At 41.9% G+C, this 21,356-nt stretch overlaps 1 protein-coding gene across 1 annotated transcript in view; it reads left to right on the top strand.

Moving 5' to 3' along the window:
* The first annotated feature begins 4,737 nt into the window (after positions 1-4,737).
* Positions 4,738-21,356, top strand: part of ELOVL7 (ELOVL fatty acid elongase 7) — a 32,006-nt gene continuing 15,387 nt past the window's right edge. Inside the window, exon 1 of the mRNA XM_039710001.1 lies at positions 4,738-4,890. The gene's annotated coding sequence lies outside the window, so the exon portion shown is untranslated. The remainder of the gene's footprint in view (positions 4,891-21,356) is intronic.

Raw genomic sequence — 21,356 nt, 5'->3', positions numbered from 1 at the left:
CACTCCTTTGTTGACTTTTCATTTTGGTGTTGGTTGATTTTTTTTTTTTGGCTTTGTTTTTTTTTTTTTTTTAATGATACGTGTTAGAATCCTTTTGGAGTCATGGAGTTCCTACTCTCTAAAAGGAGCTTATGTTTCCAGACATGTTTATGCACCCATTTCATGGATAACACTGTGATTACAGCATGCTGTTCTCGCCCAGGAACAGCAAACAGGTCCCACAGCGCTCCGGCATCCTAAAAAGATTGACTTCCTTTAGCTTTGTCTGCGTGAGTTCCTACAGGATAAAACTTTTGCTCCCATCACATACAGGTAAAATTTTACTTACAAAAGATTTAATATAGTTGGTAGATAGCACCCAAATTAGAATTCTCAGCTGTGAAAAGCTGTAAGATGTAGGCTCCAGAACAGCCACTGTCCAGCTCTTTTTTCCATATACAGATTTCAGACATGGGGCAGACTAAAATGAAAAATCTGCTGATGCAAGGTTATGATTTTTGGGAACAGGCTGGCCAGGTGTACTTTGGTTTTCTCATTATGTTCACTTAGGCTTATTTGGCTGACTGCACTATTTGTGGATGATTTAATTTTCCTTCCTGGTATAGATTGAGCTGCAATCAGCCTGCATTCAAGCAATACACTCTGAGGAGGTGAGTCACTACCAGTTTTCATTTGAGAAGCCCAGTGTGTATATAATAAAGTGCATTATACAATATATGTGTGTATGCATTCTAAGTTTATTTGTATATACAGTATATTCTACATGCGTTGTACTATACACATTACGCAGAAAGTTTAAAATATAGATATGTAGTAGAATATACATATTATATATGTATGACACTGTGACACTGCTTCTTTTAAACATCCCCTTTAATGACATTTTTCATACTCTTAAGATTATATCTTATACTTTTGCAATTGTCATTATTCACCCAAATTTTGTGGCACCTTCTTCCTTTACTCCTGCCTAGCATGAATCTCAGAGGCAAAACAACTTTCTATGTACCTAATGGTTTTAATATTGTTACTAGACATAGATGGGTATGCATGGAAAATTCCCTATCTAAATAGCTTTGTAATATTTGCAAGAGTTCATCAAGTTCACTATTGTTCAAATGTCAAAACTGGAACCCAACATGTAAGTCAACATGTAGCTACTGAAACAGGCTGATGCGACAATAGCGGAGTACACTGTGGTGTGTTTGTGGTGCCAAGAAGTCACAGAAACCCAGCAGTGACTACTCACTTCTGTACAGTCACCTGCAGTGACTGTGTCCCCAGATGGAGGGGGAAACCTCCCTGCAAAACTCAGCTCATCCAGAGAGATATGAGCATGACTGAGTAATCTTCTCACCTTGTCCCATAGAAAAGTTGATGATGCATGTCTGAGGAAGAATTCCTTTGTGGTGTGGAAACTGCTCCTGGAAAGTCACTGCCAGCATTACACAAGGGGCCATCCATGGTGTTCTGGAAGAGACCTAGACAGAAAAATTATCAGAAAGCCTCAGCTAAATGAAAGGCACTGTTCTGGCTCAGAGGATTAGGAGAAGAAGCAATATTTTCTGCAACAAGCAGTAAGAAAAGTCTGAAAGTAACTCCACCTGGAAAATGAGAAAGGGCATAGAGGGCCCTTTTTTTGCCAATCCAGCTGCCCAACACAGTGCTGTGATGGCTGTGGGAGACTGGCCACGTGCAGCAGAACCTGCCTCAGACAGGTCTGGCAGTTGTGACTCAGAACACCGGTACAAGTGCACAGGCAAACCAGGTGTTCTCCAGAAAAGCAAAGGTTGCAAACAAAATCTGGGTTATCCTGGCATCTCTCTTCAAGATTGGTGTGCAGATATCTCTTGGTGTTCTTGGGATGACTACCTTGTACTGTGTCAGTAAAAGCAGCCAATACTGTTGCTGGAGTAGGGAGTGGTTCCTGTGGTTCTCCTGCTGATCAGCTGTTCAAGGCTTCAAATACAGACCTAGAGAGCGCTTGTCTCTAGAAGACTCTTAAAGCGTGTGAGCTACTTGGATTCTAATAAGGTAAAAAAATAAGGTAAAGCACTGGCTATCACTATTCATGGCAAGCACAGTTCTTTGTTCATCATACACTAGTTATGTAGTAGTAGTATGTAGTTATGTCTTTAGCATCTTGTAAAGTCCATTGGGCAGTCTTCAGTCTATGTTTATCTCTTGTCCTATTCTTGGATAGGGCATGTAAAAGATTACTTAAATTTACAGTAAATATCATGTGCAGCTCTCACATGCTAAGAACTGAGAAAACCTGTCGGCTGCTAGCTCCTCTTTTATAATGTAAATGTCTCTGACTTGCTGTGTGTCTTGGTTTTCTTTGTGTGTGTAGGGCACAGCTGTCTCCTTTATGCTGCCTTTTTCCTGATGCACGTTAATGATTTACCTGCCCTGAACAGGTCAACCATTATTTCTGTCCTCTCCCAGCCCTCACAGACTTGCTTGATGGTTCAAATTACCTTTGCTCTTGAAGTGCATGGAAAGCAAGGACTCTTACTGTCTTTATGAGCTCCAAAGAAAGAAAAGCTGTTGATGCTAACACTGTTGGCATCAAATGTGTTAGAGCTGTTAGTTTGCATCTGGTTATTGTTTTTTTGGCTTGCTTTTCTTTTTCACATGAATGACAACAGCTATGTATTTTTGAAGCCTACAGGTAACCTACTTTTTATTGCTATGCACCCCAGTGTCACATTTTTTTCTTAGCCAAGGCAGCCCTTTCAGGCATGGCAAAACAGATTTTGCAACATGGGAGGAATATTAGTTGCTGGCTAAGCCACATCCCTCTGGACAAAGTCAAGACTTGAGGCTCCCAAGAACTCTGTCTTGGGAGCAGGGATGTGGTGGTTCCTAAGGTTTGTTTGTGGTTTTTCTTGCCCAATATTTTAGACAAAAAAATGGATTTGAACCAAGGAATTAAAAATGGTTCCAACTTCTGAATGCTGAAGGGAAAAGGGGATGACTTAATTTTGTTATGTGATTTTCCCCTCCTAGGTGAGACATACAGTATTGCTCAATGGTTTATCATATTTTGACACATCCCTTTTGGCCAAACCCAATGATCTTATTAAGACACTCTTTCAAAAGCCCAGGGATTTCATAATCTGTCATAATCCTAGCAATTCCAATAGAAGCATGAAGCAAATCCTACAGGAGAAGATCCTCTTCCTACTCCCCACCCTGATCAATCACTCAGTGTTATGGAGCTTCTGCAGGATCTCTGTTAGAAGCTGTTTTCCACATCCTGCCATCTCTTTGTCAGCCTCTCATAATGTTTCCACACTTTTAACAAGCTTTCTGTGCTGGTTCTGCCTCTTTGTTATCACAAACTTCAGGTTTGTGCTTTGAGCTTCTTGCTGTCCTCCAACTCAGACACTCCTTATACATCTCTGCATTGACATTGACCATGCATTCATTTCCCAGTGTTAGCTCACAGACCCTTCATCTTGTGCATTTCTTTACGTCATCAAATGAGTTTGCCTCTTTTATTCAAGTTGCCTTCATATCCTCTCCCTGCTCCTTGTTTTTGCAGTCTTTTGACTGCTGACCATGCTAACCATCTCAGAAAGCTGCAATTTTTAGCCTTTTGTGGACTAAAGTGATAGATCAACTAAAATGGAGCACCTGTTTACACACTAGAAATTCCCGGTTACCTTTCTTTGTGCCCCATGGGAGTCACTGGGGTCATTTACTGTCGTGCTGAATACCCTCTAAGAGAGGACTACTGCATTTTCTGGGGGTGCGAGTGTTCCCAAAAGCAGTGAGCCAGAGCTGACTGGTTTTGTTTTGTTTTGTTTTTAAAAAAGGAATTTTTACGCTTTCCTGGTGTTGCCTTGAGTGACACTTAGTTGCCATGGATCCCAAAGCAACACCAAGAAGCCACGTTGCAGTTTTCCCTCCTCCATGCTAGTGAGATTGAGTCCTAGGGGCATCTGGAGAACCCCTTAACACCACAACAGTTACAAAAGCAGTAAGGTGTCAGAGGACCACCAAACAGTTTAGCTTGGAAGGGTCCTTGAAGTGCACCTATTTCCAACCACCTTGCTGGGGGGAAGGACACCGTTCCCTAGACAAAGTTGTTCAGAACTCCAGGCTGGCCTTGAACACTGCCAGGGATGTGACATCTACAACTTCTCTAGGCAACCTGTGTCAGTGCCACAACGCCCTCACAACGGAGAACTTATTCCTAATATCCAATCTCAACTTACCCTCTTTCAGTTTAAAGGAATTCCCCCTTGTCATATCACTACATGCCCTTGTTAAAAGTCCCTCCCCAACCTTCCTGTAGCCCCGCTGAGGCACTAAGAGGCACTTTAAACTCTCCCTGAAGACTTCTTCAGGCTGAACAGCCCCAACTCCCTCTGCTTTTGCTCACAGGGGAAGTGCTCCAACTCTCGGATCTCACTTGCGGCCTTCTGTGGTCTCGCTCACGGAGGTTTCTGACCCTTGGCCCTGAGCCCCGGTCGAGAGAGACGGTGCGGGGCGGTGCGGAGCGGTCTGGGGCGGAGCGGGGCGGTGCGGAGGGCGGTGCGGGGCGCTACCAGGGCGGAGCGGGTCGGTGCGAGGGGCGGAGCTGTGCGGTGCGAAGGCAGTGCGGAGGCGGTGCGGAGCCGTGCGGGGCCGAGCGGGGCGGTGCGGAGCGGGGCGAAGGCGGAGCGGGGGCGGTGCGGGGCGGTGCAGGGCGCTGCCGCGGCCCGCCCCCTCCGCGCCCTCCCGCGGCCGCGCGGAGCCGCCGCGCAGTTGCCGCCCGGCGGAGCGGGGACAGGTGGGGCGCGCTGCGGCCACGTGAGTGGATCCGGCGGGAGCGGGAAACCGGAGCGCGGGGCACCGCGGGGATCTTGGGAGCAGGAGCCTTCGGCGTTCTTCCGCAGGGTCTGTCCCGCGCTGGGGCGTGCAGGGCGGGACGGGACGGGACGGGACGGGACGGGTCTCGGGCTGCCTCCTGCCCGCCTTCCTCTCAGACTCCCTGTTTGCTCCCGCGTACCTCTGCTCTCTTCCGCAAACCCCTGGCTGTTCCGCGCTGAGCTGTTTTGCTCCCCACCTTCGTCCTCTGGACGCACCTGCATCCCTGGTCCCTATCCGCGCCCTCCTGTGCCATACTTCCAGACTCTCAGACTTCCTCCTCCAACCCCGCTGAGTGTACTTCAGCCGGCAGTGCCTGGCCCCCACGCTCTCTGACTGTGCCCTACACCGCACCGTATCTGTGCCCCTAAACCCTTTCACCGGGTCTGGCACTGAGCAGTAGTGGTTCCTCCACACCCTCTGGCTGTGCCCCACACCTCCCGGTGCCTGTCTCTCTCGGACCTCCGGCTGTGCCTCACATGAACAGAGCTCTCCTCCCTGTCATGAAGAACAAGTTACATCGTGGCATGGGTATGGTCCCACTGCATCAGGGACCTTACTGTTGAAAAATGCTTTTTTTCTTCCCACATCTTTTGCTCCCAAACGGTGATACCAGGCATCAAGAAACTACTGAAGTTTTTCTCTTCAAGGGTGAAGGTTGGAGACAGTCAAGGGAGAGGTGTGGCCCATGTGCTTAAGATGGTGATATTAAAATGTAGGGCTGGAGGGGTGATGTCTAGCCAGGTTGTCTGGAAGGGTGGCTGTCTGGCTTGCTGCCTTCCTTGTCTTTGGAGACCTTTTCTGGTCACCTTTGCTGCCGTGTGGGGCAGGTCTGTCCCTAAGGACTGACCACATAGGCAATGAGGCCAGGAGCCAAGGAGGCAGGTCAGTGCCAGCTGGGGGGGTTTGATGAGGCTGCATTGGAGCAGCCTCTCAGACTTGTCCTTTGCAACTGTAGATGCCATGTGTATTGTTATAGAATTGTAAGTTTGTGGATACTTAATTTGTAGATACATTTGGAATGGAAACTTTGGTTGGGTCTTGGGTATTGCTGTCACCAAGACAGAATAGTGTGATGCTTGAAAAGTCATAGTGAGGCAGCAAACCAGCTCTTACTGATTTTTTTTTTTTCACTTGCATAGGAAATCAAGGTATGTTAATTAAAGCTGTTCAGGCAAACCAGAAAACTTACAGTCACGTATGGATACTCACTTACTTCATTATAATTCAATTCTCAGACCCATGTGTAGGTCTGTACTGAGCACTACCATGTGGGAGAAGTTTCAACAAGTTTTTCTGGTTGTTGGGAGCAGCCTGGGAACAGCATGCTGCCTGATTTATTCTGCTGCTCAACACTTGGGGTGCTGCCCGGAACGCACTCGGGCTGCCTTGGAGCTGCCTCAGGTAGAGATGGAATCCTGCTGTATTGACACGGCATTAGCCAGTGTGGATGTACCCTGAAAACACTTCCCTGAGGAGTGGAAGCACTTGTACTCACATGTTTACTTGAAGAAAATATACAAAGAACTATGATTTGAAAACTTAGAGAAACATGGGCTTAAAGTGAGGCACTGGTAGAGGTTGCCCAGAGAAGCTGTGGATGCCCCATCCCTGAAAGGCCCAGGCTGGATGAAGCTCTGAACATCCTGGTCTAGAGAAAGGTGTCCCTGGCCATGGCAGGAGTTTGGGACTAGGTGATCTTTCCAACCCAGGCCATTCTATGATTCTTTGAAATTCTTGCTAGGCAGCACCTCTGTTGAAAATACAGAGAATAATGCAATTTTATAATATTTCAATATAATGTGATCTTTCTACTAAGAATTTATTTGTAGAGCAAGACAGGTTCTGGTACAGGAAGCAATATTCATGGAATGTGTTGGGACGGATGCCACAGCATTAGTCAAGTAATACAAGCCAAATAGGATTTAACTCATTATGAAGCTCATGAAATACCATAAAATACCTATCAACTAGTGCAAAAAAACTAATCAGGGGTGTTTTTGTATCTCGACATGGCTTGATGGCATTTGCCGAGTGTGCACCCCTTGCCTCTCTGTGCCTTTCCTGGGTTTGCTTCTCTGTGCTGCAATAAACTGGGAATCTTGTTTTCCCCCACTGTGGACTTCTGCTCTTCCTGTTGAAGCTGCTCCGGCGCAGCGTGTCGGCGTTAGTGCTTCCCTGGGCTGCCCCTGTCTGGTTGCCTAACACACAGATCTCCGGAGGTGTGGGCAGCTGCAGAGCGAGGCAGAGGCACCAGCAGCGCATGGGATGGGCATGGCAGGCATTTGTGGGGTGAGGGAAGTGGGAGAATGTCACCTCTGTGCCATGTTCAAGGGCAGGAGGTGGAAGGGAGCCAAGATCCCTTTATGGATCTTCATTAGCTGCTTGTGAAATCATGTTTATTGTACTCTGGATCTAACTTGGCTGACTTCGTGTGGCATCTCTCCTGCCTCAGCATGGCTGTCAGAGGCTGCTGCCCCATAATTTTCCTGGTGAAGGCTGATGTGCTGAAATAAGATGGTTTAGCTATCAGTTATGGGTTTAGACCATCTGTGTTGTTTTGTCTGAAGTGGATCAAGGACAACTTGTAAAATAGGGATAATAGAGATATTGGAGTATACGGAGTATACAGGCAAATATGAATAGATGGGCTGTTGACATCTTCAGTGGCACAGCATATTTTATACAAATAATGTTGTAGCCCAGCACTCATATTCACTTCAGGCTAATGGATCTCTGAAACTTTAAGCTGCTTCTCAGAGCCTGGGCAGCTGGAAAGGAAAAAAATACTTGTTCCCCTCATTATTCCTCTGTCCGTCACTGCAGCTCTTCGCTATTCTGGTTTTCTTTCATGAAGTCACAGCATGTGGCACACGGGCAGTGTTTTTATCAGTTTCTTGTTGCTCAAGTATGTATTAAAGTCAAGAAATGGCAGACTTAGATTTTTTTTTTTTTTTGCAGTTTATGGATTGGTAACTTCAAGCAGCAGTTTTGGTAGGCCTGCCTGAGTACTTAAAGGGAAGTTGGTCTTTGCTTGAAAGCTGCCCTGAAAGTTGAGTGGTTACTCTGCTTTGTTCCACAGTGCTGGGGAGCAAGTCCCATGTCCTTGCCCTGGGACTTCACCCTCTACCTAGGCTCACTGCTGCATTTAAAGGGCAAATGCAGCCTAAAGGGTGGAAACAAAACCTTTTACTCCTTAAAAATATGAGATTATTAGAACAAAAGAATTACAAAACAACTAGTTAATTTTGTAAGCTGATTGTACTTTTTTTTAAACAGCTCAGTTTAAAGGGTACCTCTAAAGCTAGAGGGACATGTAGTAATTTAAGTGCCTGTTGTCACATTTCCAATTTGCCAAAAGTTGGCAAGGTTGCCAGTGATGCAGCAGTTAAGAATTTTTTTCTATGTATATGACATTTAGTTGAAATCCAAAATGTGAAAAGTTAAGTACGTGAGTTTACACTGATGAGAGACACCAGAATAACTCGGATGTCTCCTTTCTTTACTTGTCTTTGGTTTCAGTGTTTAATGCTGACCACTGACATGATTAGTTAGTTGGTTTTGGTTTTGTTTTTTGGTAAATTCTTTTTCTCTATTTTTAATGAATTCACAAAGTAAAATGCTTTCAATGTGTCTTTTTTTGTCAATGTTTTTTTTTTCTTCTGCATGTTTTTTGTTATTTGTGTTCTGTCTGCTTAAGATGGTTACACAAAGCAATGTATCACTGAATATGTTGATTGGAAAACACCTATAAGTGGTTAGTGAATGGAGTAATGTGAGATGAATAAACACTTTAGAGAACCACAGATTTAAGTGTCTTTAAATGTTATCTTGCTTCTTTATGAGAGTCTGAGGAATTGAATTTCAGTAGCATTTAATTTCAAAATCCTGAGGTAGCACACAAATCTCTTAAAAACTATTTGTGAAGCCTATCTGGCCCAAAGCAAACTCTGGCTTCCACCTGCAGAGAGGCACAGATGTCACAAGGAGGACAAATACAGGTGTCAGTAAACTCTATGAATCATCTTATTTGCTAGGAGCAATGGTATTCAGATTGCCCCTTTTAACTGTGCCAGGGTAAAAGCAGCAAACACATCAACTCTTATCTCCACTCTGCTTGTGATACCTGCTTAGGCTGATGATGCAGTTTCACCAACGTTTCTATTATTCCACGTGCTTTTCTTTGCATGTGTTTCTTGTGTCACTTTTCTTTTGTGCTGGAGTATTTCTTGCTGAAAGCTGATACTAAGAAGCACTGAGGAAACAGTCTGGGTTAGAAAATACCCTTTATTTTTCTGTGAGGCTTGCTGTCCTGTGCTGGGTCTGTTTCCCAATCTATTTTATTATGCAGCCTGAAAAATGGTTGTTCCAGCAGAAGTCAAGGATGACATAGGAGCAGGTATGAGTAATGGGGAGAGAGGCTGATTAAAATTACATTGCTACTATTAAAAGTGCTCTTATAATTGCAAACTTACCCTGTAAACAGCCAGACTTGCTCTGCTTGAGCAGGCTGTGCTCAACAGAAGCTGCTTGTAGCAGCTTTATGAATTCCTGCATGCTGCCTGACTGTATTTAATTGTATTGTGAATTCTTTGTAGTTTGGATTATGTTTTATATTGATATGGGCCTTGCACATTGGGCTCTGTGCCTGGAACTTCTATTCAAAGTTTTTTTTTTTTAAGCAATGCCTCACTGAATGCATGTGAATGTGAACGTAAGTTTGTCTAGTGCACTGCAAAACCCTGTGCAAAGAAATAGGATGTACTGTGCAAAAAGCTGCTAAGTTTCAACAGGCATCTCATGGGCTGGAATTCAAGAGAATGCTCCTGTCCCAGTGATGGCATTCTGGGTTTATGGCTATGCCCGAGATAAAAATATAGCTTACTCTATTCCTTTTATTCTTTGTTTTCTAACAAAAGAAGGGGATGACTCTTGCTGGACTCTGAATCACAAAGATCAGTTTGTTGATTTGGCAATAATTTGCATTGTATCATCAGTCCTGAAGTGACTTAAAGCAAAGTCACAAAAACCTGATTCAGTGGTTCTCTGTATGCTTTTTGAGTATGGGAATGGTTCACATTGGTACTGTGTTCTTTCTTTCAAGAAAGTTGTGGCATTATTAATAGATGGAGATGGGCATGTGGAAATGTCTGTAGTCAGTTCAGAGAAGTAGTAGCTGGCAAGTTTTCCTGTTGTACAGGTGAAAATTACTTGGATTCAGGTATATTGCAAGAGAACAGTGTGTTTTACAGTATTTGCATTCTTAACACCCACAACAATCCCTTTTGTATTTGTTTAAATGTACAGCTGGAAAAATCTAGATTAAACACATTCTGTATCATTGTAGTCACAGTTCTAGCTTGTTTGTTCAGTGCTGAAGAAAAAATCACTTTTTAATTTTTAACTGTGCAGAAGGATTGTGACAAGCTTAATGAAATTATTATTACTACTATTATTATTACTTTGGAAGTGCCCTGTCCCCCTTTGTCTCTTGTGAATGAGAATTGTAGAATATATGGTCGACCAAAGCCAAGACAATAATGAAGTAAACTCAAATGTTCACTGTCAATTTGGAAGTGAAACCTTTCATAAAACTATTTGTAAGGTAAACTTCTCAAAAGCCTTTTTACAATCACTCTCATTATTTCCGCTGTGCTGACAACATTGTTTCTGTAGCATCTGTTGTTCTGTAACAAGTCAGGTTGTTGAAGTTTGCTTAAGTTTGTTTTTACATGAAAAAGGAAAAAAAAACTTTAAGACAAGGCTGTAAATCGCCTCATGCCATAGCTCTGATGTTTAGAAAGTTCACTCAGTTTAACTTCTAACTAGGAGCATGGCAGACTTTACAAAGAGAAGAGGGAATGTGAAATACAGGTGCCATTAGAATACTCTGTGCCTCTCTTCAACTTGTCCTTTACTTCACCCTTTAACATTTCAAGCAGTTATTATTCTCCATCTGAATTTCAGATTATCCTGAAACAGCTGTTTGTAAACGGAAGTGATCCACTTGATCAGTTAGGGAAGCTTATCAGAAAGTTGTGGAGAACATGTTTCTGAACCTGGACTGGACCGTGCTGAGTTCTGGTTTGCTCTGGAATTTTTCCCAGTTTTGAAATGAAGTTGCTATTTTATTTTAAAACTGAACACCTCATATACCCCATTTGAACTACATTTAAAAGTATGGAATGGAAAATTGCCTCTGGAGGTGTGGAAATTGTGCAATCTGGTGTTCTTGCTTTTATCCTGTAGAGAGTTTATGCACATCGTTGTAAAATGTGATATTTCATCAGTTGCTTTCATCCAAGGTGCTGAAGCATCAGACAAAACTTGATTGAATCTAGAAAGACTTTTGTGATAAGTGAGGGAGTCACTTTTACAGACTGTGAAATTATATGACCTTGGCTCATTCTTTGAGATGAATGCAGTGGGAAGAGATCCAGTCTTCCTTTCCAGTCAGTGGGATGGCATCATGCTTTTGGGATATGGTCAGCTGGATGAACCTGCACCTGAATAATGTATATATAAGACAAAGAATGTGTGTGAAAGCAAATGGTTTGGTTTAAATGTGAGCAATAGAGTCATTGTGAAGTGAGGCAGAAGAAGAGTAGAAGCAAACCAGGTTTGCTTTCATGGTGAGGGCTGCGGTGCTGCTTCAGGCTCAGAAAGGGGGGTGTGGCCTGCTGGTTTTGCACATTAACTGGAATATTGAACCAGCACACAACACTTTGGTTTTGCTTACAGCTTTGCTGTGTTAACTGGTAGAACACATGCCCCTTTTTCTCTGGGGACTGGACCTTTATACAGAGAGTGAACCAAACCCAATGACCAAACTCTTCTGCAAGGCATTGAAACCTGTCTGTCAAAAATACTATTTTTGATAACCTAAATGCATAGCTATACATAAGTCTAATCTTCTTTTGTATTGGAGACAGTCCAGTTTTCTTCTGTTTTACGGCTGTAGCATGCTGAATAGACTGTTAGACACTTGTCTGTTTCTAGTATACTGGTGTTTTAAAGGAACATTAGTATTAGGCTGAGTACTCTGCTGCTTGCCAAGCTTCTTTGTTGCAAGTATTATTGTCTCTTGTGTTATTCTGATGTTGCACATCCATTGCCTAATGCACTTTGTTGATGGGATCTCTCTCTCTCTTTTTTTTTTTAAGCTATTTATATTTGGCAATCTTTCAGGATCGAAAAGAGGACAAAAAAAAGTGCAGTTGCCTTGTCCAGACATAGCTGGTTCATCCCTCCATGCTGTCTGGATGAACTGTTGTATTTTAAACTGCAGAGATGTCTTGTGGTCCTGGGTGGTCTCCAAGTGACTGGAAAGATGGTAAAAAGTGCATTCTATTGTGGTAGTGGAAAATATTGATAGAAGATGAAAAAATCCTTACATACCTGTGATTAAACTCGTGCATGGATGTGTTGTTTGATTCTGCTTCTCAGAATCAAACAACACGTCCATGTGTTGGTGTTTGGTGTTCCAGGCTGATTTAAAAGAGCTCTGAGTTACAAACTCATGGCCTGCACAGTGCTTCTTTTTGTGCTGTTCTTGAGCTTCCAGGAAGTGCAAAATAATGAAGACTTTTAGAAATCCCTATTAGCAAAGGAACTAAGGTCTAAATAACTAGATCTAGAGCAGAAGTATGCTTTCACAGCTCTATTGTCTTTAATAGATCTTTGCCCATAATATCAACCTCTGTTTTGCATTTTGTTCTTCAAACTCCTGCATATTAATTTCTTGGAATTTGAATGAAAAATTTATGTATTTTTAAAGTTGAATTCATATAACAAGATCAGGTTTAAAAAAATCCTGTTAGATACTTTTCCTGATCAAGCCAGTTGATGTTTTTAGGTAATGGATGGTTTTGCTTTCATGCAAGCTGTTGAGGTTAGGCTGTCTTCTGAATACTGTCCATGCAACGCTGTGTTGCCTTTTTCTTCTGCAGGCCCTACAGGCATTTGCCTGTTCTGGGTCACTGTGTCTGGATGTTTCCTCACTCTAATGCTTATAGGCAACCATGAATATTCCCATTCCATACAGTTTCTTGAGTTCTGACCTCCAAGTCTGTCACGAGAACCCTTTGAAAGTCCGGCACTTCCATAGTCCTTAGAAGGGTATCTGCATAGCAAGAGGAAAAGAGTATTTTTGTAACTGCTGCTAGCACTGTGTGAAAGCCAAGGTGCTCCCATTCTTGTGTTCACTCCATGTGCCCAAGCTGTCAAACTGGATCTGCCTCCATTGGGTGAGTCATCTCGAAAGGAAAAGGTACTGGGGAAAGTTATCAGGCAAGTAGTGCAAGCAACATGCAAGATGGCTGGAGTGGTACCCAAAACCTTACTCAAATTTTGAACAGAATCAAAGAGGGGTTTATAATATACTAATTTCCATGCATTCATCTCTGGATTCAACATATAATCACAATGCAAGTGGCTTTGACTTCAGAAGGAGCCTGTGGGGTAATTTCTTCCAGTTATCCTTAAACTTCAGATGCCTGTTTGCTGTCCATTTCCATTCCCCACTGCACTGTGATTCCTCCATTGAGTTTAGAGTATAATAGAAACATCTGGCTTTCCATTTCAGAAACTTGTAACTTTGGTGGGGGGTAAGGTTTGTTTTTTTTTTAAAGTGGAGATCTTCTTTGGGAAATAAAAAATGGAGTGCCAGGAGAAATTGACTTTATTGCTCTATTTAGTTGTTCTGACTGAGAGGCCTGTGTCTCCAAACACTGGTATAATGTGGCTTCCTGGGTTGCCTGATACTAATACTCATGAGTGTGTTTCATAGTGATTAACCAAACCTTTCATCATGCTGAAGAATGTTAATTTCAACAACAACAACTTAAGTCCTGTATACCTCCCTGCATATCCCTCAGTGATTTGAAACTTCCAGCTGCAGCTGTACAAATTACCAGCTCTGAACTGGAAGGATTTAGGATGTGGCAGTGTAGTTGCTTCCTGGAGTGTTCCAAAAAGTACATGTGCCAAGACTGGACGTGGGAGCAGCAGCTTTTTAACGATACTGTCAGCATGCTTTCTTGGGTAGGAGGAGTGTTCTGAGACTTTAGTTTAAAAAGCACTTGGGACATTTCCTTTAAAGCAGCTTTTGTCACCCCACAGCTCTGCCATCACCCGTCTCGGTGCCGCTGCTGCCCGTGTCACGCTTCCCCAAGTTCACGTTGCTCTGTGCGGGTCACTTCCAAAGGTGCCAGCACAGCTGGTTCCCGTTCTCTTGGAAGAGCCTCCCAGGGAGGGTGCAGTTGCTGATGTTTACAATGCTCAGCAGCATGTCCACTATGGAAGCTTAAAAGGAGGGGGAGGGAAGGGAGGGTGTCAGTTCTTGGTCAGCTGCCTTTAAAATTTATGCCTGCCTACTGCAATGCAAGCAAAATAGGAGGAGAAGGAATGCATTATTTTGCTGCCTAGGATATCGGCCCAGGACCCAGAGGGTGGGTAGGTTGAGCAAGTGCAAGGCAGTGGGAAACAATGGTAAAGCAAATTAGCTCACGTCAGCATGGGAGAGTGGTGTGGGAGCAGTTCAACTACTGTAAATTGCTGCGTTAGAGGGTGTACAAAATAGTATGTTGCAACTCTGCACGGGTGTTATCAGTGTTACTACTTACTAATATTCTGAACCCAGCAAGGTTAGAGCTGGTGCAATAAAAATTCCATAAAATGGCATTGATTTTGCAATGTTGTTTTGCCATGGCAACTACAATGACAAGAGCTGAGTGTATGCTATACACAAGATGTAACACAAGGTGGAAAAACACCTCTTCCTTTAATAATTACAAATATTTTTCACTTTGCTTGCTTACTTCTTCTTTCTTAAGGCGAATATTGTGTTACTAAGGTAATTATTTACTTTTCTTTTGCTATCTTCTCTTCCTATAAAACTCTTCTCTGATGTGTTTTCATTGTTACAAAGACAGCTCCATTTACCTGTCTTTGTCTACTGCAAGGAAAAATTATGGTCTAATTTTTTTTTTTTCCCTAGTGCTGAATACCAACTGGTATATTGCCATTGATTACTTGTTTATGACATGTCTTTGGAAATAAGAAGTCTTGTCTAGTTTTTTTTTCCATTGGCATTGGCTAGGTTAGCAAGATACTACGTATGTCACGAGTTCTGTTCCCTTTTTTTGTAAGGAGTCTTCCTGGAAGTTGAAGTCCAGCTCTTCTTTTCCATTTCCATTTAGCTTCCATGGAGTGACCCCCACTGTGACTATTTAATTTATGTTGTTGATCTACTAAGAGGTGGGTAAACACAAACCAAGTCCTTGGTAGCAAACTGCTTCTATTGTGATTAGTTCAGGGTATGAGAGCCTCGTATTGAGTTAACTCTTATGCGTTAACTCTTAACTGTAAATTAGGGTAGACGATATGGTGGAGCCAACTCAGTGACTCAGCTTGCTGCTAAGAGAAGGGGACAGTCTCAGACATTAGACGTCTTTGATCCCTTTAATTCATAGTATTTAGCAGGCACTTGCACTCCCTCTCTCTTTTTAGAACTTACCTATAAACTGAGTATTAAAAATGTGCTTCCAAGGCAGCTTAAAAAACCCAGTCTGTTTTATCTTTTGCAGTGCAGGTAAATAGCAGTCCTTACCCCTCCGTTTCAGTACAGAGTTTATTCTCTTTTGCTTGGTTACTGGTGATGATACACTTTAGAAACACCACAGCTGTAAATAATTCTTACCTATCCTTATCAGAACTGTCTCTGCTATAGCTGTTTGTAGAGGAAAAACAAACAGGATGGGTAAGAGCTCTGTATGTTAAGGAGATGGCTTGTAGATGAATGAGCAGGGAGCACACGGGGTATGAGTTAGCATGATTGTGCAGCACGGCTGAAAATGCTAGATTGTGTTACTGCTTTCCAGCCTTCAGTTCATGTTTGTGAAAGTCTGCTTAAAATGACCTAAAGCTTAGTTGATCTGGTCTTTCAAGTAAATCTGAAATGCTGCTTTCCTAGTTGGTAAGGAGGAAGCAGGAGAGTCTAAATCCTTTGGGAAAGGAGGATATTAACCTGGCTCGGATGTGGCCCAGTTACTAGATCAATGCATTACCAAAGCCTTTGATGGGGTAATGATATACCATTATTAAATAGAAGTAAGGTTGCATTAAGAACCTTATTTTGACTGCTCAGTGAAAGTTGTCGTGCTGTGTGTGCCTCAGGAGTCACTGTGTACACAGGCCTAGGTGACCTTGTGAGCTGGTGTCACTGAGCTAGGATCAAACTCAAGGAGCCAAGTGTAGGCTGTGCACTGGGGCACCAAGAAGAGCTGTTCTAAGCTGTGTGAGGAGCCACTCATTCCAACACAGTAGGCAGGTGAGACTAGTTGGCTGAAGGATGGCTGACATTTAAATGCTCAATAAAGAGCTTTTGTTAAAGGCAGGGGAGCACTGAAAACAAGTTGAAATCTGAGGAATTTTCCTCCTGCTAATGTTGTTTGTTTTCTCTGAAACTTTGGAAGTATGGGGAGAGAAAATGGGTGAAGATCCAGTGATATCCATGGTGTTCAAGTCGTAAGTGAAACGGAGACCTTTTTCAGGGATGTGCCCAGAGTCTCATACTTATTTAACCTGATAAGTAGATTCAGACTTGCAAAAAAACTTCCTTCCAGGCTGTGGTTGGAAGAACTATTTAGACTTGATAAGTCTTTCTGTGTGGTGTAGAAGATCACATAGGATCATTTCACATGCATCCCTGCAAGCTCAGGTGATATGTTTAAGATATTTAAGATACTGCTGATGACAGGTCTTTTCCTGCCTTATTGTAGCACAATGTAATTTTTGTGGCTTCACATCTCATCTTGTGGAGTGTCTCTGGTGGATAGCGTGATGACTTTTTGAGGTGAAGCATGTCAAGTGTTTGACTAGCCATCTAGTACAGGATTGCCTATGAGTAGGTGGGACTGGATGATGATGGGGCCTCCCTACATGGCTTCATTATCAGCTTAAAGGGATCTATGACAGGGCTGTTATTCCCACTTTTCTCCCTTTCTCTGGCATTCCAATTTGTGAGTTTTAATGTTTCCTTTGCACAAGCCAGTTCAGCCTTTCAAGTCTGAGTTGACTGAGAAATAACTACTTTTTTTTTCTTTCTCAAAGCCTAAGCTTTAATTAGGGTTGGTGAACTGCTGTGGCTTATCCTGCAGCTGCCTGGAGCAGACCCACCGGCTGTGATGCTGTGGGACTGGACTGCACAGGGGCCTTCCTCATTCAGACACTGGTTCAGTGTATGTGCTCCAGGAGAGTGCCCATGGAATTCTGGCTGGGAGCTGGGTACAAAGCAGGGCTGTACTCCTGAAATTGTTCCCAAAAGAAGGGGATTTTCCATGCCTGTTGTTACTGTTCAGCTTTGCTGTGAAGTCTTCAGTATCTGTTCTTTTAACAATTTATAGAGAGGTGTGGAAGCAAATACAAACTGGCCTTTATTTTACACAGCAGCAGAGTGGGAAATCCATTGGACAGACAAAAAACCAGTGTGAAGTGTGGTTGAAATGAAACCTGTTTTCACTAGTTGTGCTACTTAGAGTACTTTAGTCACTTAGGTGAATAACAGATTTGATGCTAGTTTAAAAAGCAAAGATTAAATAAAGCGATGCTATGTAAAAAATTCAGTAAGGGTACTACACAAGATAAGCATTAGGTATCTTATTCAATAGTTGCAATGAGCAATTTTAGAGTATGTTCTAATAAAATTTCTAAGCCTCAGTAATCTGTTTTTAGGATGTCCACTGTCATCTAGCAGGGGCAGTGTTTATAAGCAATATTATCAAAAAGAAAAAAGCCATCTAATTTTAAGCAGGATGTAGCAAACTTGCATGTGAGATGAATCTCTCACAAACTGGGCTGGATGGTTGAGAGAAGGCATAAAAATGGAAAAGGTGACAGAAACTTTTCTCAGCAAAATCCATAACAACAGGTGACACCCAGCTAAAGTTTAAAACTTTGTTGCAGAACATGGGTGAGTAATCCGTGTAATATAATAGGCAGTTTGTAGTTGCTTGCCATGTGACATAAGGGAGTAATGTAGTTAAAATAACTGCAATTATGTAACACACAGCCTTGGGAAATAGGAAGGGCAGAGCTGGTATTTCCCAGGTAAATCTTAAGATACCATCTGTGAAACGTCCTAATTTAATTACCTTCTGAACTTCAAGACCAGAATTAACAACAGTATACAAAGTGATTCTGAAACATGCAAGTTTCATAATTGTGCCTGAATATGTAAGCCAGTATTACTGCCATTTCTTAAGCTGTAATTTTGAAATCAGACCTGCATGTGTCAATGTTCCTCTAGGCTCTTTCCCTCTTCCAGGGGGGTCTGCGGGGTGGATGATCCTCCAGTCATCACTGTCTTACTGGGTGAAGTGTGACCCTCCAAAAGCTTTGTTTTTGAGACCCATCCTGGGTGGAAATTAGACCACTGAATTCTGCCCCGGGTTGTCATAATCTGCAGACATTTTCTAAAGAATCCCTGTAAAATATCTTGTCTGTCTTTGTAATTATTATTTTAGAAAATGCTACTATCTATTTTTCCCTAATGTATACTTCCCCTGAAAAAGACAGACTAGATATTTTACAGGGATTCTTTAGAAAATGCTATTATCTATTTTTCTCTAATGTATACTTTTAATGTTAAGTGTTTTAAGTTCATGCTGAATTGAAAATTGTTTTTTGGAGTGACAGAGCTTATATTCAATTGTTTCATTCTGTTTTTTTTTTGTTTTGTTTTATTTTTGGTGTATTTTTGGTGAAGTTCTTTTATGTGCTTATTTTGTTTAGTAGCCATTAACATAAAACAATTTTTGTAAAATGACTATTTAAAAGTAAATCTTGATATCTGTTTTGTTATTTAAAAACTATGTAGGGGGAGTAAATGAGCATAAAGAATGGCAAATATCTTTCATGTGGGTTAACCAAAAGAATGTGAGAAACTTCTTCTTCTCATTTAAAAATTAGGAATACTTGAGGCATACCAGTAATTCCCATTACAAAAATCACTAATAGTTTTGTGAGCTAAGTGAACCTGAGCACTTCCAACAGCTTGTTTCCTTACCACTTGTCATTGTCAGACATTCTCATGTGGTTTGCTGTAGTATTTGTGGCATTTTGTTGGTGTAAACAATCTTATCTGCCCTTCTCTCTCCAGTAAAGGTAATGGTCCAACTTGGAACTGGTTCTGCCGAGCTGTATGCCTCACTCAGCTAGTGGGCTCCTGCAGCTGCCTGCTGAGCTGCAGGCAACCAGAGCACAGCAAATTACTTTGCTCTTTAACACAAACCTTTTCCTCCTCTGCCTCACTTTTATCTCCTCTTCTTACATCGGTGGAGGCACATTTGTTTAAAGAATCTTCAGGAATTATGCTGCTACACTGACTTGAACTTAGGTACACAGTATTATTTCCATTGACAAAAAGAAAAGTAGTGCTTACTTCTTTTGAAGAGCTGAATATCTTGTATACATTTTTTAGGTGATTTTGAAAGTTGTTTTCCAGCTGCATGTGTTTGAGAGGACTGTCTCTGTTATTTAGAGCTTTTAAAGCTGGCCAGATTACTTATATGACTGTATTTTTGAGTTTATGTAAATTGCTGGCAATATATTGTTTAAAATGACCCAATTTTGAAAATGAGTCTGCTTGTACTACCTTATTTGAGAGAATTTGCTAGAAACTGGACAATCGATTGTGCATTTTAGTGGAATTTAAAAATTTTGTTATGAGCAGAAAGAGGAAGATTGGAATAGAAGTGCTGGTGTACTGATTTTGTAAGTACATTAGCCAGTAGGTAAACGAAATGTATGTTTTCCTGATTGAACTAGGGCTCAATACAAATGCATAATGGGCAGATGATTTCATAGTGTGAAGAACTAAAACTGTATTTAACAAATGGCCTTCTCTGGCCCCAACTCTTTGACCCCTTAGGTGAACTCTTCCCAGTCTCTTAGAAGATAATTTCTGTAGCTTACTGCCAAATGTTTTGGAAGATTGCATTATGGTCAAAGCATTATCAGTTTACTTCTTAACAACACAGTTGTACTATAAAAAAACAGTCTTTCAGGAATGGTTTGGTTTTTCAGTGAAGCACAAGCTAGTTGTTTATCTTGCGTGTAGCACAAGCTGGTTGTTTAGCTTGTGTGTAGGTATGATTTCTTTTTTATTTTTTCACTCTTCTATGAAACAAGCAGGTCTTGATCATATTATTTTCCAGTGTGTGTGAACACGTGTGAAGTAAGTGTAACAAGGTAAGACAAAATATTTTTCATACTGCCATTAACTCTCCTTTTGTAAGTGGTTAACAAAAGTTATCCTAAGAACTATTAATTGTAATTAATAATTAATTAATGTAAACTATTGTTCACAGAAGTGGATTTATGAAGGAAAACTGGGTAGCTAGGTAAGAAAATAGGTGGAATTGTAAAATACATTGAAAGTGAAATAGTAATGTCATATATAAAAGTTGGTTTTAAATAAATCTTTTAACTGTTGGAAAGTTATGAACAGCACTGTCTTTCTTGCAGACATTATTTCTTAAAGTAATTGGAATTAACTTACTGTATTTTGCTTACCTTTAGATTCAGATTCAGGTCAGTCACTATTGAGTGGTGAGGCAGGGGCTGCTTTCTGTGTAAATTCTCTCAAGTTACTGAATTCCAGAGTTACTGAGCTCCAGAAACTTTCAGATGTTCAGTAACTGTGGTGGAGTTGTTTCTTGCTTGACTAGGAACAGAAAATAAATCTTGAAGTCTGAGAGCCTCTGCTGTCTAAAATTTTGAGAACTATTTTAAAGGAAGAGGAGCTGAGTGCTGGGGTTAGGAGACTTGGGACAAATTCCTCACTACAGTATGGCAAGTGCCAGGTTCACTGTTTTCATCATCTGTCTTTCTACTACAACCACAAGAAATCTATTGGATATAGTCAGATTCCAGATAAAAGTCTTGTATTTGGCCTCTATGCCTAGCAGGTATTATGGCATAAGGGTTGTTATTTAAATGCTGACAGCACATTTGTCTAACTTCTGATGAAAAAATTAAAGTGGAGGAGTCAAGTGGGTAAATGTGAAGAATTGTCTATTTGTGGGTTTGCAGTTGTTGAATGACAACTGTAAGAGGGTGTCATAAGCAACAGCCCAAGCCCATTGTAGTGGGTTGACCCTGTCTGGGTGCCAGATGCCCACCAAAGCCTCTCTCTCACTCCCCTTCACAGCTGGACAGGGGAGAAAAAAGACAATAAAGGGCTCATGGGTTAAGATAAAGGCTGGGAAAGATCACTCACCAAATACCATCACAGGCAGAACAGACTCGAATTAAAGGTAATAATTGAATTTATTACTAACTAAATCAGAGCATGACAATGAGAAGTAAAATGAGACCTGAAAACACCTTCCCCCTACCCTTCCCTCCTTCCCAGCTCTACCTCCTCCCCTAGAGTGGTGCAGGGAGATGGGAATGGGGGTTGTGGTCAGTTCATCACATATCCCTGCTACTGCTCA

The sequence above is a fragment of the Passer montanus genome, unplaced genomic scaffold, assembly GCF_014805655.1.
Source record: "Passer montanus isolate IOZ18808 unplaced genomic scaffold, ASM1480565v1 scaffold22, whole genome shotgun sequence".
NCBI classification, from domain to species: domain Eukaryota; kingdom Metazoa; phylum Chordata; class Aves; order Passeriformes; family Passeridae; genus Passer; species Passer montanus.
Note: the sequence above shows the minus strand (reverse complement) of the source record. Positions and strands in the feature narration are given on the sequence as shown.